This window comes from Euprymna scolopes, chromosome 18 (genome assembly GCF_053919585.1).
Source record: "Euprymna scolopes isolate OS-2025 chromosome 18, ASM5391958v1, whole genome shotgun sequence".
In the NCBI taxonomy this organism is placed as follows: Eukaryota; Metazoa; Mollusca; class Cephalopoda; order Sepiida; family Sepiolidae; genus Euprymna; species Euprymna scolopes.
In genome coordinates this window covers 104322382-104335419 of record NC_136499.1, presented here as the reverse complement: position 1 = coordinate 104335419, position 13038 = coordinate 104322382, and the positions used below count along the sequence as shown (strand labels likewise).

General features: G+C 40.3%; 47 non-coding genes across 47 annotated transcripts; all 47 read right to left on the bottom strand.

Moving 5' to 3' along the window:
* Positions 1 to 112: 112 nt before the first annotated feature.
* On the bottom strand, positions 113 to 184 carry Trnag-ucc (transfer RNA glycine (anticodon UCC)). The gene has a single exon. It is a non-coding gene; the product is annotated as a tRNA-Gly (tRNA).
* Positions 185 to 303: 119 nt separating this feature from the next.
* On the bottom strand, positions 304 to 376 carry Trnak-cuu (transfer RNA lysine (anticodon CUU)). Its single transcript has one exon. It is a non-coding gene; the product is annotated as a tRNA-Lys (tRNA).
* A 234-nt stretch (positions 377 to 610) lies between these two features.
* On the bottom strand, positions 611 to 682 carry Trnag-ucc (transfer RNA glycine (anticodon UCC)). The gene has a single exon. It is a non-coding gene; the product is annotated as a tRNA-Gly (tRNA).
* A 119-nt stretch (positions 683 to 801) lies between these two features.
* On the bottom strand, positions 802 to 874 carry Trnav-cac (transfer RNA valine (anticodon CAC)). The gene has a single exon. It is a non-coding gene; the product is annotated as a tRNA-Val (tRNA).
* A 235-nt stretch (positions 875 to 1109) lies between these two features.
* Trnag-ucc (transfer RNA glycine (anticodon UCC)) lies at positions 1110 to 1181 on the bottom strand. The gene has a single exon. It is a non-coding gene; the product is annotated as a tRNA-Gly (tRNA).
* Positions 1182 to 1300: 119 nt separating this feature from the next.
* On the bottom strand, positions 1301 to 1373 carry Trnak-cuu (transfer RNA lysine (anticodon CUU)). The gene has a single exon. It is a non-coding gene; the product is annotated as a tRNA-Lys (tRNA).
* Positions 1374 to 1607: 234 nt separating this feature from the next.
* On the bottom strand, positions 1608 to 1679 carry Trnag-ucc (transfer RNA glycine (anticodon UCC)). The gene has a single exon. It is a non-coding gene; the product is annotated as a tRNA-Gly (tRNA).
* Positions 1680 to 1798: 119 nt separating this feature from the next.
* Trnak-cuu (transfer RNA lysine (anticodon CUU)) lies at positions 1799 to 1871 on the bottom strand. Its single transcript has one exon. It is a non-coding gene; the product is annotated as a tRNA-Lys (tRNA).
* A 234-nt stretch (positions 1872 to 2105) lies between these two features.
* Trnag-ucc (transfer RNA glycine (anticodon UCC)) lies at positions 2106 to 2177 on the bottom strand. The gene has a single exon. It is a non-coding gene; the product is annotated as a tRNA-Gly (tRNA).
* A 119-nt stretch (positions 2178 to 2296) lies between these two features.
* Trnak-cuu (transfer RNA lysine (anticodon CUU)) lies at positions 2297 to 2369 on the bottom strand. The gene has a single exon. It is a non-coding gene; the product is annotated as a tRNA-Lys (tRNA).
* A 234-nt stretch (positions 2370 to 2603) lies between these two features.
* On the bottom strand, positions 2604 to 2675 carry Trnag-ucc (transfer RNA glycine (anticodon UCC)). Its single transcript has one exon. It is a non-coding gene; the product is annotated as a tRNA-Gly (tRNA).
* A 119-nt stretch (positions 2676 to 2794) lies between these two features.
* Trnak-cuu (transfer RNA lysine (anticodon CUU)) lies at positions 2795 to 2867 on the bottom strand. The gene has a single exon. It is a non-coding gene; the product is annotated as a tRNA-Lys (tRNA).
* A 427-nt stretch (positions 2868 to 3294) lies between these two features.
* Positions 3295 to 3367, bottom strand: Trnak-cuu (transfer RNA lysine (anticodon CUU)). The gene has a single exon. It is a non-coding gene; the product is annotated as a tRNA-Lys (tRNA).
* Positions 3368 to 4100: 733 nt separating this feature from the next.
* Trnag-ucc (transfer RNA glycine (anticodon UCC)) lies at positions 4101 to 4172 on the bottom strand. Its single transcript has one exon. It is a non-coding gene; the product is annotated as a tRNA-Gly (tRNA).
* A 119-nt stretch (positions 4173 to 4291) lies between these two features.
* Trnak-cuu (transfer RNA lysine (anticodon CUU)) lies at positions 4292 to 4364 on the bottom strand. Its single transcript has one exon. It is a non-coding gene; the product is annotated as a tRNA-Lys (tRNA).
* Positions 4365 to 4598: 234 nt separating this feature from the next.
* Positions 4599 to 4670, bottom strand: Trnag-ucc (transfer RNA glycine (anticodon UCC)). The gene has a single exon. It is a non-coding gene; the product is annotated as a tRNA-Gly (tRNA).
* Positions 4671 to 4789: 119 nt separating this feature from the next.
* On the bottom strand, positions 4790 to 4862 carry Trnak-cuu (transfer RNA lysine (anticodon CUU)). Its single transcript has one exon. It is a non-coding gene; the product is annotated as a tRNA-Lys (tRNA).
* Positions 4863 to 5096: 234 nt separating this feature from the next.
* Trnag-ucc (transfer RNA glycine (anticodon UCC)) lies at positions 5097 to 5168 on the bottom strand. The gene has a single exon. It is a non-coding gene; the product is annotated as a tRNA-Gly (tRNA).
* A 119-nt stretch (positions 5169 to 5287) lies between these two features.
* Positions 5288 to 5360, bottom strand: Trnak-cuu (transfer RNA lysine (anticodon CUU)). The gene has a single exon. It is a non-coding gene; the product is annotated as a tRNA-Lys (tRNA).
* A 425-nt stretch (positions 5361 to 5785) lies between these two features.
* Trnam-cau (transfer RNA methionine (anticodon CAU)) lies at positions 5786 to 5858 on the bottom strand. The gene has a single exon. It is a non-coding gene; the product is annotated as a tRNA-Met (tRNA).
* Positions 5859 to 6092: 234 nt separating this feature from the next.
* On the bottom strand, positions 6093 to 6164 carry Trnag-ucc (transfer RNA glycine (anticodon UCC)). Its single transcript has one exon. It is a non-coding gene; the product is annotated as a tRNA-Gly (tRNA).
* A 119-nt stretch (positions 6165 to 6283) lies between these two features.
* Trnak-cuu (transfer RNA lysine (anticodon CUU)) lies at positions 6284 to 6356 on the bottom strand. Its single transcript has one exon. It is a non-coding gene; the product is annotated as a tRNA-Lys (tRNA).
* A 234-nt stretch (positions 6357 to 6590) lies between these two features.
* Trnag-ucc (transfer RNA glycine (anticodon UCC)) lies at positions 6591 to 6662 on the bottom strand. Its single transcript has one exon. It is a non-coding gene; the product is annotated as a tRNA-Gly (tRNA).
* A 119-nt stretch (positions 6663 to 6781) lies between these two features.
* On the bottom strand, positions 6782 to 6854 carry Trnak-cuu (transfer RNA lysine (anticodon CUU)). Its single transcript has one exon. It is a non-coding gene; the product is annotated as a tRNA-Lys (tRNA).
* A 234-nt stretch (positions 6855 to 7088) lies between these two features.
* Trnag-ucc (transfer RNA glycine (anticodon UCC)) lies at positions 7089 to 7160 on the bottom strand. The gene has a single exon. It is a non-coding gene; the product is annotated as a tRNA-Gly (tRNA).
* A 119-nt stretch (positions 7161 to 7279) lies between these two features.
* Positions 7280 to 7352, bottom strand: Trnak-cuu (transfer RNA lysine (anticodon CUU)). Its single transcript has one exon. It is a non-coding gene; the product is annotated as a tRNA-Lys (tRNA).
* Positions 7353 to 7586: 234 nt separating this feature from the next.
* Trnag-ucc (transfer RNA glycine (anticodon UCC)) lies at positions 7587 to 7658 on the bottom strand. The gene has a single exon. It is a non-coding gene; the product is annotated as a tRNA-Gly (tRNA).
* A 119-nt stretch (positions 7659 to 7777) lies between these two features.
* On the bottom strand, positions 7778 to 7850 carry Trnak-cuu (transfer RNA lysine (anticodon CUU)). The gene has a single exon. It is a non-coding gene; the product is annotated as a tRNA-Lys (tRNA).
* A 235-nt stretch (positions 7851 to 8085) lies between these two features.
* Trnar-ucg (transfer RNA arginine (anticodon UCG)) lies at positions 8086 to 8157 on the bottom strand. The gene has a single exon. It is a non-coding gene; the product is annotated as a tRNA-Arg (tRNA).
* Positions 8158 to 8276: 119 nt separating this feature from the next.
* Positions 8277 to 8349, bottom strand: Trnak-cuu (transfer RNA lysine (anticodon CUU)). The gene has a single exon. It is a non-coding gene; the product is annotated as a tRNA-Lys (tRNA).
* Positions 8350 to 8583: 234 nt separating this feature from the next.
* Trnag-ucc (transfer RNA glycine (anticodon UCC)) lies at positions 8584 to 8655 on the bottom strand. Its single transcript has one exon. It is a non-coding gene; the product is annotated as a tRNA-Gly (tRNA).
* Positions 8656 to 8774: 119 nt separating this feature from the next.
* On the bottom strand, positions 8775 to 8847 carry Trnak-cuu (transfer RNA lysine (anticodon CUU)). The gene has a single exon. It is a non-coding gene; the product is annotated as a tRNA-Lys (tRNA).
* Positions 8848 to 9081: 234 nt separating this feature from the next.
* Positions 9082 to 9153, bottom strand: Trnag-ucc (transfer RNA glycine (anticodon UCC)). Its single transcript has one exon. It is a non-coding gene; the product is annotated as a tRNA-Gly (tRNA).
* Positions 9154 to 9272: 119 nt separating this feature from the next.
* Positions 9273 to 9345, bottom strand: Trnak-cuu (transfer RNA lysine (anticodon CUU)). The gene has a single exon. It is a non-coding gene; the product is annotated as a tRNA-Lys (tRNA).
* A 235-nt stretch (positions 9346 to 9580) lies between these two features.
* Positions 9581 to 9652, bottom strand: Trnag-ucc (transfer RNA glycine (anticodon UCC)). The gene has a single exon. It is a non-coding gene; the product is annotated as a tRNA-Gly (tRNA).
* Positions 9653 to 9771: 119 nt separating this feature from the next.
* Trnak-cuu (transfer RNA lysine (anticodon CUU)) lies at positions 9772 to 9844 on the bottom strand. The gene has a single exon. It is a non-coding gene; the product is annotated as a tRNA-Lys (tRNA).
* A 234-nt stretch (positions 9845 to 10078) lies between these two features.
* Trnag-ucc (transfer RNA glycine (anticodon UCC)) lies at positions 10079 to 10150 on the bottom strand. Its single transcript has one exon. It is a non-coding gene; the product is annotated as a tRNA-Gly (tRNA).
* A 119-nt stretch (positions 10151 to 10269) lies between these two features.
* Positions 10270 to 10342, bottom strand: Trnak-cuu (transfer RNA lysine (anticodon CUU)). Its single transcript has one exon. It is a non-coding gene; the product is annotated as a tRNA-Lys (tRNA).
* A 234-nt stretch (positions 10343 to 10576) lies between these two features.
* Positions 10577 to 10648, bottom strand: Trnag-ucc (transfer RNA glycine (anticodon UCC)). Its single transcript has one exon. It is a non-coding gene; the product is annotated as a tRNA-Gly (tRNA).
* A 119-nt stretch (positions 10649 to 10767) lies between these two features.
* Positions 10768 to 10840, bottom strand: Trnak-cuu (transfer RNA lysine (anticodon CUU)). Its single transcript has one exon. It is a non-coding gene; the product is annotated as a tRNA-Lys (tRNA).
* A 235-nt stretch (positions 10841 to 11075) lies between these two features.
* Trnar-ucg (transfer RNA arginine (anticodon UCG)) lies at positions 11076 to 11147 on the bottom strand. Its single transcript has one exon. It is a non-coding gene; the product is annotated as a tRNA-Arg (tRNA).
* Positions 11148 to 11266: 119 nt separating this feature from the next.
* Positions 11267 to 11339, bottom strand: Trnak-cuu (transfer RNA lysine (anticodon CUU)). The gene has a single exon. It is a non-coding gene; the product is annotated as a tRNA-Lys (tRNA).
* Positions 11340 to 11573: 234 nt separating this feature from the next.
* Trnar-ucg (transfer RNA arginine (anticodon UCG)) lies at positions 11574 to 11645 on the bottom strand. The gene has a single exon. It is a non-coding gene; the product is annotated as a tRNA-Arg (tRNA).
* A 119-nt stretch (positions 11646 to 11764) lies between these two features.
* Positions 11765 to 11837, bottom strand: Trnak-cuu (transfer RNA lysine (anticodon CUU)). Its single transcript has one exon. It is a non-coding gene; the product is annotated as a tRNA-Lys (tRNA).
* A 427-nt stretch (positions 11838 to 12264) lies between these two features.
* Trnak-cuu (transfer RNA lysine (anticodon CUU)) lies at positions 12265 to 12337 on the bottom strand. The gene has a single exon. It is a non-coding gene; the product is annotated as a tRNA-Lys (tRNA).
* Positions 12338 to 12571: 234 nt separating this feature from the next.
* Positions 12572 to 12643, bottom strand: Trnag-ucc (transfer RNA glycine (anticodon UCC)). The gene has a single exon. It is a non-coding gene; the product is annotated as a tRNA-Gly (tRNA).
* Positions 12644 to 12762: 119 nt separating this feature from the next.
* On the bottom strand, positions 12763 to 12835 carry Trnak-cuu (transfer RNA lysine (anticodon CUU)). Its single transcript has one exon. It is a non-coding gene; the product is annotated as a tRNA-Lys (tRNA).
* Between the last annotated feature and the right edge of the window lie 203 nt (positions 12836 to 13038).

Below are 13038 nucleotides of genomic sequence, written 5' to 3'. Positions count from 1 at the left end.
ATTGTTTTCGTACAACGTTTACCTTGTGTTTTTTAACCAGCATGCATCTTGAACATTTACCTTCTCTGACTGATGCAAAACATTATAACGATACCACGATGAAAAACATTGATGCGTCGGCCGGGAATCGAACCCGGGTCGACTGCTTGGAAGGCAACCATGCTAACCGTTACACCACCGACGCTTTCGTTGCTTACGGACTATTCCACACAATGACGTTGAGTTGATATTCTAACAAAACTTGAAAATATTTTACATGTCTGGTAATGAACAGTTAATCATAAAAGTGACACAACAATACTTAGCCCGACGTGGGGCTCGAACCCACGACACCCAGATTAAGAGTCTCATGCTCTACCGACTGAGCTAGCCGGGCATTAGCGATAGTTGCGGAAGGTAAAAAACTGAAATCCCTTTAAAAGTTAAACATCAAGTACATTGTCCGTTTTATAATTCGTTGTCGAAACACGATTTCAGAATAAAAATCTGTTTGAAAGAATTGTTTTCGTACAACGTTTACCTTGTGTTTTTTAACCAGCATGCATCTTGAACATTTACCTTCTCTGACTGATGCAAAACATTATAACGATACCACGATGAAAAACGTTGATGCGTCGGTCGGGAATCGAACCCGGATCGACTGCTTGGAAGGCAACCATGCTAACCGTTACACCACCGACGCTTTCGTTGCTTACGGACTATTCCACACAATGACGTTGAGTTGATATTCTAACCAAACTTGAAAATATTTTACATGTCTGGTAATGAACAGTTAATCATAAAAGTGACACAACAATACTTAGCCCGACGTGGGCCTCGAACCCACGACTCCGAGATTGTGAATCTCGTGCTCTACTGACTGAGCTAGCCGGGCATTAGCGATATTTACAAAAGGTAAAAAACTGAAATCCCTTTAAAAGTTAAACATCAAGTACTTTGTCCGTTTTATAATTCGTTGTCGAAACACGATTTCAGAATAAAAATCTGTTTGAAAGAATTTTTTTTCGTACAACGTTTACCTTGTGTTTTTTAACCAGCATGCATCTTGAACATTTACCTTCTCTGACTGATGCAAAACATTATAACGATACCACGATGAAAAACATTGACGCGTCGGCCGGGAATCGAACCCGGATCGACTGCTTGGAAGGCAACCATGCTAACCGTTACACCACCGACGCTTTCGTTGCTTACGGACTATTCCACACAATGACGTTGAGTTGATATTCTAACAAAACTTGAAAATATTTTACATGTCTGGTAATGAACAGTTAATCATAAAAGTGACACAACAATACTTAGCCCGACGTGGGGCTCGAACCCACGACGCCGAGATTAAGAGTCTCGTGCTCTACCGACTGAGCTAGCCGGGCATTAGCGATAGTTGCGGAAGGTAAAAAACTGAAATCCCTTTAAAAGTTAAACATCAAGTTCTTTGTCCGTTTTATAATTCGTTGTCGAAACACGATTTCAGAATAAAAATCTGTTTGAAAGAATTGTTTTCGTACAACGTTTACCTTGTGTTTTTTAACCAGCATGCATCTTGAACATTTACCTTCTCTGACTGATGCAAAACATTATAACGATACCACGATGAAAAACATTGATGCGTCGGCCGGGAATCGAACCCGGATCGACTGCTTGGAAGGCAACCATGCTAACCGTTACACCACCGACGCTTTCGTTGCTTACGGATTATTTAACACAATGACGTTGAGTTGATATTCTAACAAAACTTGAAAATATTTTACATGTCTGGTAATGAACAGTTAATCATAAAAGTGACACAACAATACTTAGCCCGACGTAGGGCTCGAACCCACGACACCCAGATTAAGAGTCTCATGCTCTACCGACTGAGCTAGCCGGGCATTAGCGATAGTTGCGGAAGGTTAAACACTGAAATCCCTTTAAAAGTTAAACATCAAGTTCTTTGTCCGTTTTATAATTCGTTGTCGAAACACGATTTCAGAATAAAAATCTGTTTGAAAGAATTGTTTTCGTACAACGTTTACCTTGTGTTTTTTAACCAGCATGCATCTTTAACATTTACCTTCTCTGACTGATGCAAAACATTATAACGATACCACGATGAAAAACATTGATGCGTCGGCCGGGAATCGAACCCGGATCGACCGCTTGGAAGGCAACCATGCTAACCGTTACACCACCGACGCTTTCGTTGCTTACGGACTATTCCACACAATGACGTTGAGTTGATATTCTAACAAAACTTGAAAATATTTTACATGTCTGGTAATGAACAGTTAATCATAAAAGTGACACAACAATACTTAGCCTGACGTTGGGCTCGAACCCACGACTCCGAGATTAAGAGTCTCGTGCTCTACCGACTGAGCTAGCCGGGCATTAGCGATAGTTGCGGAAGGTAAAAAACTGAAATCCCTTTAAAAGTTAAACATCAAGTACTCTGTCCGTTTTATAATTCGTTGTCGAAACACGATTTCAGAATAAAAATCTGTTTGAAAGAATTGTGTTCGTACAACGTTTACCTTGTGTTTTTTAACCAGCATGCATCTTGAACATTTACCTTCTCTGACTGATGCAAAACATTATTACGATACCACGATGAAAAACATTGATGCGTCGGCCGGGAATCGAACCCGGATCGACTGCTTGGAAGGCAACCATGCTAACCGTTACACCACCGACGCTTTCGTTGCTTACGGACTATTCCACACAATGACGTTGAGTTGATATTCTAACAAAACTTGAAAATATTTTACATGTCTGGTAATGAACAGTTAATCATAAAAGTGACACAACAATACTTAGCCCGACGTGGGGCTCGAACCCACGACTCCGAGATTAAGAATCTCGTGCTCTACCGACTGAGCTAGCCGGGCATTAGCGAGATATTCACGGAAGGTAAAAAACTGAAACTCTTAAAAAGTTAAACATCAAGTACTTTGTCCGTTTTATAATTCGTTGTCGAAACACGATTTCAGAATAAAAATCTGCTTGAAAGAATTTTTTTTCGTACAACGTTTACCTTGTGTTTTTTAACCAGCATGCATCTTGAACATTTACCTTCTCTGACTGATGCAAAACATTATAACGATACCACGATGAAAAACATTGATGCGTCGGCCGGGAATCGAACGCCGATCGACTGCGTGGAAGGCAACCATGCTAACCGTTACACCACCGACGCTTTCGTTGCTTACGGACTATTCCACACAATGACGTTGAGTTGATATTCTAACAAAACTTGAAAATATTTTACATGTCTGGTAATGAACAGTTAATCATTAAAGTGACACAACAATACTTAGCCCGACGTAGGGCTCGAACCCACGACACCAAGATTAAGAGTCTCATGCTCTACCGACTGAGCTAGCCGGGCATTAGCGATAGTTGCGGAAGGTAAAAAACTGAAATCCCTTTAAAAGTTAAACATCAAGTTCTTTGTCCGTTTTATAATTCGTTGTCGAAACACGATTTCAGAATAAAAATCTGTTTGAAAGAATTGTTTTCGTACAACGTTTACCTTGTGTTTTTTAACCAGCATGCATCTTTAACATTTACCTTCTCTGACTGATGCAAAACATTATAACGATACCACGATGAAAAACATTGATGCGTCGGCCAGGAATCGAACCCGGATCGACTGCTTGGAAGGCAACCATGCTAACCGTTACTCCACCGACGCTTTCGTTGCTTACGGACTATTCCACACAATGACGTTGAGTTGATATTCTAACCAAACTTGAAAATATTTTACATGTCTGGTAATGAACAGTTAATCATAAAAGTGACACAACAATACTTAGCCCGACGTGGGCCTCGAACCCGCGACTCCGAGATTATGAATCTCGTGCTCTACTGACTGAGCTAGCCGGGCATTAGCGATATTTACAAAAGGTAAAAAACTGAAATCCCTTTAAAAGTTAAACATCAAGTACTTTGTCCGTTTCATAATTCGTTGTCGAAACACGATTTCAGAATAAAAATCTGTTTGAAAGAATTTTTTTTCGTACAACGTTTACCTTGTGTTTTTTAACCAGCATGCATCTTGAACATTTACCTTCTCTGACTGATGCAAAACATTATAACGATACCACGATGAAAAACATTGATGCGTCGGCCGGGAATCGAACCCGGATCGACTGCTTGGAAGGCAACCATGCTAACCGTTACACCACCGACGCTTTCGTTGCTTACGGACTATTCCACACAATGACGTTGAGTTGATATTCTAACAAAACTTGAAAATATTTTACATGTCTGGTAATGAACAGTTAATCATAAAAGTGACACAACAATACTTAGCCCGACGTGGGGCTCGAACCCACGACGCCGAGATTAAGAGTCTCGTGCTCTACCGACTGAGCTAGCCGGGCATTAGCGATAGTTGCGGAAGGTAAAAAACTGAAATCCCTTTAAAAGTTAAACATCAAGTACTTTGTCCGTTTTATAATTCGTTGTCGAAACACGATTTCAGAATAAAAATCTGTTTGAAAGAATTGTTTTCGTACAACGTTTACCTTGTGTTTTTTAACCAGCATGCATCTTGAACGTTTACCTTCTCTGACTGATGCAAAACATTATAACGATACCACGATGAAAAACATTGATGCGTCGGCCGGGAATCGAACCCGGATCGACTGCTTGGAAGGCAACCATGCTAACCGTTACACCACCGACGCTTTCGTTGCTTACGGACTATTCCACACAATGACGTTGAGTTGATATTCTAACAAAACTTGAAAATATTTTACATGTCTGGTAATGAACAGTTAATCATAAAAGTGACACAACAATACTTAGCCCGACGTGGGGCTCGAACCCACGACGCCGAGATTAAGAGTCTCGTGCTCTACCGACTGAGCTAGCCGGGCATCAGCGATAGTTGCGGAAGGTAAAAAACTGAAATCCCTTTAAAAGTTAAACATCAAGTACTTTGTCCGTTTTATAATTCGTTGTCGAAACACGATTTCAGAATAAAAATCTGTTTGAAAGAATTGTTTTCGTACAACGTTTACCTTGTGTTTTTTAACCAGCATGCATCTTGAACATTTACCTTCTCTGACTGATGCAAAACATTATAACGATACCACGATGAAAAACATTGATGCGTCGGCCGGGAATCGAACCCGGATCGACTGCTTGGAAGGCAACCATGCTAACCGTTACACCACCGACGCTTTCGTTGCTTACGGATTATTCCACACAATGACGTTGAGTTGATATTCTAACAAAACTTGAAAATATTTTACATGTCTGGTAATGAACAGTTAATCATAAAAGTGACACAACAATACTTAGCCCGACGTAGGGCTCGAACCCAGGACACCCAGATTAAGAGTCTCATGCTCTACCGACTGAGCTAGCCGGGCATTAGCGATAGTTGCGGAAGGTAAAAAACTGAAATCCCTTTAAAAGTTAAACATCAAGTACTTTGTCCGTTTTATAATTCGTTGTCGAAACACGATTTCAGAATAAAAATCTGTTTGAAAGAATTGTGTTCGTACAACGTTTACCTTGTGTTTTTTAACCAGCATGCATCTTGAACATTTACCTTCTCTGACTGATGCAAAACATTATAACGATACCACGATGAAAAACATTGATGCGTCGGCCAGGAATCGAACCCGGATCGACTGCTTGGAAGGCAACCATGCTAACCGTTACTCCACCGACGCTTTCGTTGCTTACGGACTATTCCACACAATGACGTTGAGTTGATATTCTAACCAAACTTGAAAATATTTTACATGTCTGGTAATGAACAGTTAATCATAAAAGTGACACAACAATACTTAGCCCGACGTGGGCCTCGAACCCACGACTCCGAGATTATGAATCTCGTGCTCTACTGACTGAGCTAGCCGGGCATTAGCGATATTTACAAAAGGTAAAAAACTGAAATATCTTTTAAACTTAAACATCAAGTACTTTGTCCGTTTCATAATTCGTTGTCGAAACACGATTTCAGAATAAAAATCTGTTTGAAAGAATTTTTTTTCGTACAACGTTTACCTTGTGTTTTTTAACCAGCATGCATCTTGAACATTTACCTTCTCTGACTGATGCAAAACATTATAACGATACACGATGAAAAACATTGATGCGTCGGCCGGGAATCGAACCCGGATCGACTGCTTGGAAGGCAACCATGCTAACCGTTACACCACCGACGCTGTCGTTGCTTACGGACTATTCCACACAATGACGTTGAGTTGATATTCTAACAAAACTTGAAAATATTTTACATGTCTGGTAATGAACAGTTAATCATAAAAGTGACACAACAATACTTAGCCCGACGTGGGGCTCGAACCCACGACGCCGAGATTAAGAGTCTCGTGCTCTACCGACTGAGCTAGCCGGGCATTAGCGATAGTTGCGGACGGTAAAAAACTGAAATCCCTTTAAAAGTTAAACATCAAGTACTTTGTCCGTTTTATAATTCGTTGTCGAAACACGATTTCAGAATAAAAATCTGTTTGAAAGAATTGTTTTCGTACAACGTTTACCTTGTGTTTTTTAACCAGCATGCATCTTGAACATTTACCTTCTCTGACTGATGCAAAACATTATAACGATACCACGATGAAAAACATTGATGCGTCGGCCGGGAATCGAACCCGGATCGACTGCTTGGAAGGCAACCATGCTAACCGTTACACCACCGACGCTTTCGTTGCTTACGGATTATTCCACACAATGACGTTGAGTTGATATTCTAACAAAACTTGAAAATATTTTACATGTCTGGTAATGAACAGTTAATCATAAAAGTGACACAACAATACTTAGCCCGACGTAGGGCTCGAACCCACGACACCCAGATTAAGAGTCTCATGCTCTACCGACTGAGCTAGCCGGGCATTAGCGATAGTTGCGGAAGGTAAAAAACTGAAATCCCTTTAAAAGTTAAACATCAAGTACTTTGTCCGTTTTATAATTCGTTGTCGAAACACGATTTCAGAATAAAAATCTGTTTGAAAGAATTGTGTTCGTACAACGTTTACCTTGTGTTTTTTAACCAGCATGCATCTTGAACGTTTACCTTCTCTGACTGATGCAAAACATTATAACGATACCACGATGAAAAACATTGATGCGTCGGCCGGGAATCGAACCCGGATCGACTGCTTGGAAGGCAACCATGCTAACCGTTACACCACCGACGCTTTCGTTGCTTACGGACTATTCCAAACAATGACGTTGAGTTGATATTCTAACAAAACTTGAAAATATTGTACATGTCTGGTAATGAACAGTTAATCATAAAAGTGACACAACAATACTTAGCCCGACGTAGGGCTCGAACCCACGACACCCAGATTAAGAGTCTCATGCTCTACCGACTGAGCTAGCCGGGCATTAGCGATAGTTGCGGAAGGTAAAAAACTGAAATCCCTTTAAAAGTTAAACATCAAGTTCTTTGTCCGTTTTATAATTCGTTGTCGAAACACGATTTCAGAATAAAAATCTGTTTGAAAGAATTGTTTTCGTACAACGTTTACCTTGTGTTTTTTAACCAGCATGCATCTTTAACATTTACCTTCTCTGACTGATGCAAAACATTATAACGATACCACGATGAAAAACATTGATGCGTCGGCCGGGAATCGAACCCGGATCGACTGCTTGGAAGGCAACCATGCTAACCGTTACACCACCGACGCTTTCGTTGCTTACGGACTATTCCACACAATGACGTTGAGTTGATATTCTAACAAAACTTGAAAATATTTTACATGTCTGGTAATGAACAGTTAATCATAAAAGTGACACAACAATACTTAGCCCGACGTGGGGCTCGAACCCACGACTCCGAGATTAAGAGTCTCGTGCTCTACCGACTGAGCTAGCCGGGCATTAGCGATAGTTGCGGAAGGTAAAAAACTGAAATCCCTTTAAAAGTTAAACATCAAGTACTTTGTCCGTTTTATAATTCGTTGTCGAAACACGATTTCAGAATAAAAATCTCTTTGAAAGAATTTTTTTTCGTACAACGTTTACCTTGTGTTTTTTAACCAGCATGCATCTTGAACATTTACCTTCTCTGACTGATGCAAAACATTATAACGATACCACGATGAAAAACATTGATGCGTCGGCCGGGAATCGAACCCGGATCGACTGCTTCGAAGGCAACCATGCTAACCGTTACACCACCGACGCTTTCGTTGCTTACGGACTATTCAACACAATGACGTTGAGTTGATATTCTAACAAAACTTGAAAATATTTTACATGTCTGGTAATGAACAGTTAATCATAAAAGTGACACAACAATACTTAGCCCGACGTGGGGCTCGAACCCACGACTCCGAGATTAAGAGTCTCGTGCTCTACCGACTGAGCTAGCCGGGCATTAGCGATAGTTGCGGAAGGTAAAAAACTGAAATCCCTTTAAAAGTTAAACATCAAGTACTTTGTCCGTTTTATAATTCGTTGTCGAAACACGATTTCAGAATAAAAATCTGTTTGAAAGAATTGTGTTCGTACAACGTTTACCTTGTGTTTTTTAACCAGCATGCATCTTGAACATTTACCTTCTCTGACTGATGCAAAACATTATAACGATACCACGATGAAAAACATTGATGCGTCGGCCGGGAATCGAACCCGGATCGACTGCTTGGAAGGCAACCATGCTAACCGTTACACCACCGACGCTTTCGTTGCTTACGGACTATTCCACACAATGACGTTGAGTTGATATTCTAACAAAATTTGAAAATATTTTACATGTCTGGTAATGAACAGTTAATCATTAAAGTGACACAACAATACTTAGCCCGACGTAGGGCTCGAACCCACGACACCAAGATTAAGAGTCTCATGCTCTACCGACTGAGCTAGCAAGGCATTAGCGATAGTTGCGGAAGGTAAAAAACTGAAATCCCTTTAAAAGTTAAACATCAAGTTCTTTGTCCGTTTTATAATTCGTTGTCGAAACACGATTTCAGAATAAAAATCTGTTTGAAAGAATTGTTTTCGTACAACGTTTACCTTGTGTTTTTTAACCAGCATGCATCTTTAACATTTACCTTCTCTGACTGATGCAAAACATTATAACGATACCACGATGAAAAACATTGATGCGTCGGCCGGGAATCGAACCCGGATCGACTGCTTGGAAGGCAACCATGCTAACCGTTACACCACCGACGCTTTCGTTGCTTACGGACTATTCCACACAATGACGTTGAGTTGATATTCTAACAAAACTTGAAAATATTTTACATGTCTGGTAATGAACAGTTAATCATAAAAGTGACACAACAATACTTAGCCCGACGTGGGGCTCGAACCCACGACTCCGAGATTAAGAGTCTCGTGCTCTACCGACTGAGCTAGCCGGGCATTAGCGATAGTTGCGGAAGGTAAAAAACTGAAATCCCTTTAAAAGTTAAACATCAAGTACTTTGTCCGTTTTATAATTCGTTGTCGAAACACGATTTCAGAATAAAAATCTCTTTGAAAGAATTTTTTTTCGTACAACGTTTACCTTGTGTTTTTTAACCAGCATGCATCTTGAACATTTACCTTCTCTGACTGATGCAAAACATTATAACGATACCACGATGAAAAACATTGATGCGTCGGCCGGGAATCGAACCCGGATCGACTGCTTGGAAGGCAACCATGCTAACCGTTACACCACCGACGCTTTCGTTGCTTACGGACTATTCCACACAATGACGTTGAGTTGATATTCTAACAAAACTTGAAAATATTTTACATGTCTGGTAATGAACAGTTAATCATAAAAGTGACACAACAATACTTAGCCCGACGTGGGGCTCGAACCCACGACGCCGAGATTAAGAGTCTCGTGCTCTACCGACTGAGCTAGCCGGGCATTAGCGATAGTTGCGGAAGGTAAAAAACTGAAATCCCTTTAAAAGTTAAACATCAAGTACTTTGTCCGTTTTATAATTCGTTGTCGAAACACGATTTCAGAATAAAAATCTGTTTGAAAGAATTGTTTTCGTACAACGTTTACCTTGTGTTTTTTAACCAGCATGCATCTTGAACATTTACCTTCTCTGACTGATGCAAAACATTATAACGATACCACGATGAAAAACATTGATGCGTCGGCCGGGAATCGAACCCGGATCGACTGCTTGGAAGGCAACCATGCTAACCGTTACACCACCGACGCTTTCGTTGCTTACGGACTATTCCAAACAATGACGTTGAGTTGATATTCTAACAAAACTTGAAAATATTTTACATGTCTGGTAATGAACAGTTAATCATAAAAGTGACACAACAATACTTAGCCCGACGTAGGGCTCGAACCCACGACACCCAGATTAAGAGTCTCATGCTCTACCGACTGAGCTAGCCGGGCATTAGCGATAGTTGCGGAAGGTAAAAAACTGAAATCCCTTTAAAAGTTAAACATCAAGTTCTTTGTCCGTTTTATAATTCGTTGTCGAAACACGATTTCAGAATAAAAATCTGTTTGAAAGAATTGTTTTCGTACAACGTTTACCTTGTGTTTTTTAACCAGCATGCATCTTTAACATTTACCTTCTCTGACTGATGCAAAACATTATAACGATACCACGATGAAAAACATTGATGCGTCGGCCGGGAATCGAACCCGGATCGACTGCTTGGAAGGCAACCATGCTAACCGTTACACCACCGACGCTTTCGTTGCTTACGGACTATTCCACACAATGACGTTGAGTTGATATTCTAACAAAACTTGAAAATATTTTACATGTCTGGTAATGAACAGTTAATCATATAAGTGACACAACAATACTTAGCCCGACGTGGGGCTCGAACCCACGACTCCGAGATTAAGAGTCTCGTGCTCTACCGACTGAGCTAGCCGGGCATTAGCGATAGTTGCGGAAGGTAAAAAACTGAAATCCCTTTAAAAGTTAAACATCAAGTACTTTGTCCGTTTTATAATTCGTTGTCGAAACACGATTTCAGAATAAAAATCTCTTTGAAAGAATTTTTTTTCGTACAACGTTTACCTTGTGTTTTTTAACCAGCATGCATCTTGAACATTTACCTTCTCTGACTGATGCAAAACATTATAACGATACCACGATGAAAAACATTGATGCGTCGGCCGGGAATCGAACCCGGATCGACTGCTTCGAAGGCAACCATGCTAACCGTTACACCACCGACGCTTTCGTTGCTTACGGACTATTCAACACAATGACGTTGAGTTGATATTCTAACAAAACTTGAAAATATTTTACATGTCTGGTAATGAACAGTTAATCATAAAAGTGACACAACAATACTTAGCCCGACGTAGGGCTCGAACCCAGGACACCCAGATTAAGAGTCTCATGCTCTACCGACTGAGCTAGCCGGGCATTAGCGATAGTTGCGGAAGGTAAAAAACTGAAATCCCTTTAAAAGTTAAACATCAAGTACTTTGTCCGTTTTATAATTCGTTGTCGAAACACGATTTCAGAATAAAAATCTGTTTGAAAGAATTGTTTTCGTACAACGTTTACCTTGTGTTTTTTAACCAGCATGCATCTTTAACATTTACCTTCTCTGACTGATGCAAAACATTATAACGATACCACGATGAAAAACATTGATGCGTCGGCCGGGAATCGAACCCGGATCGACTGCTTCGAAGGCAACCATGCTAACCGTTACACCACCGACGCTTTCGTTGCTTACGGACTATTCCACACAATGACGTTGAGTTGATATTCTAACAAAACTTGAAAATATTTTACATGTCTGGGTATGAACAGTTAATCATAAAAGTGACACAACAATACTTAGCCCGACGTGGGGCTCGAACCCACGACTCCGAGATTAAGAGTCTCGTGCTCTACCGACTGAGCTAGCCGGGCATTAGCGAGATATTCACGGAAGGTAAAAAACTGAAACTCTTAAAAAGTTAAACATCAAGTACTTTGTCCGTTTTATAATTCGTTGTCGAAACACGATTTCAGAAAAAAAATCTGCTTGAAAGAATTTTTTTTCGTACAACGTTTACCTTGTGTTTTTTAACCAGCATGCATCTTGAACATTTACCTTCTCTGACTGATGCAAAACATTATAACGATACCACGATGAAAAACATTGATGCGTCGGCCGGGAATCGAACGCCGATCGACTGCGTGGAAGGCAACCATGCTAACCGTTACACCACCGACGCTTTCGTTGCTTACGGACTATTCCACACAATGACGTTGAGTTGATATTCTAACAAAACTTGAAAATATTTTACATGTCTGGTAATGAACAGTTAATCATAAAAGTGACACAACAATACTTAGCCCGACGTGGGGCTCGAACCCACGACTCCGAGATTAAGAGTCTCGTGCTCTACCGACTGAGCTAGCCGGGCATTAGCGATAGTTGCGGAAGGTAAAAAACTGAAATCCCTTTAAAAGTTAAACATCAAGTACTTTGTCCGTTTTATAATTCGTTGTCGAAACACGATTTCAGAATAAAAATCTGTTTGAAAGAATTGTGTTCGTACAACGTTTACCTTGTGTTTTTTAACCAGCATGCATCTTGAACATTTACCTTCTCTGACTGATGCAAAACATTATAACGATACCACGATGAAAAACATTGATGCGTCGGCCGGGAATCGAACCCGGATCGACTGCTTGGAAGGCAACCATGCTAACCGTTACACCACCGACGCTTTCGTTGCTTACGGACTATTCCACACAATGACGTTGAGTTGATATTCTAACAAAATTTGAAAATATTTTACATGTCTGGTAATGAACAGTTAATCATTAAAGTGACACAACAATACTTAGCCCGACGTAGGGCTCGAACCCACGACACCAAGATTAAGAGTCTCATGCTCTACCGACTGAGCTAGCAAGGCATTAGCGATAGTTGCGGAAGGTAAAAAACTGAAATCCCTTTAAAAGTTAAACATCAAGTTCTTTGTCCGTTTTATAATTCGTTGTCGAAACACGATTTCAGAATAAAAATCTGTTTGAAAGAATTGTTTTCGTACAACGTTTACCTTGTGTTTTTTAACCAGCATGCATCTTTAACATTTACCTTCTCTGACTGATGCAAAAC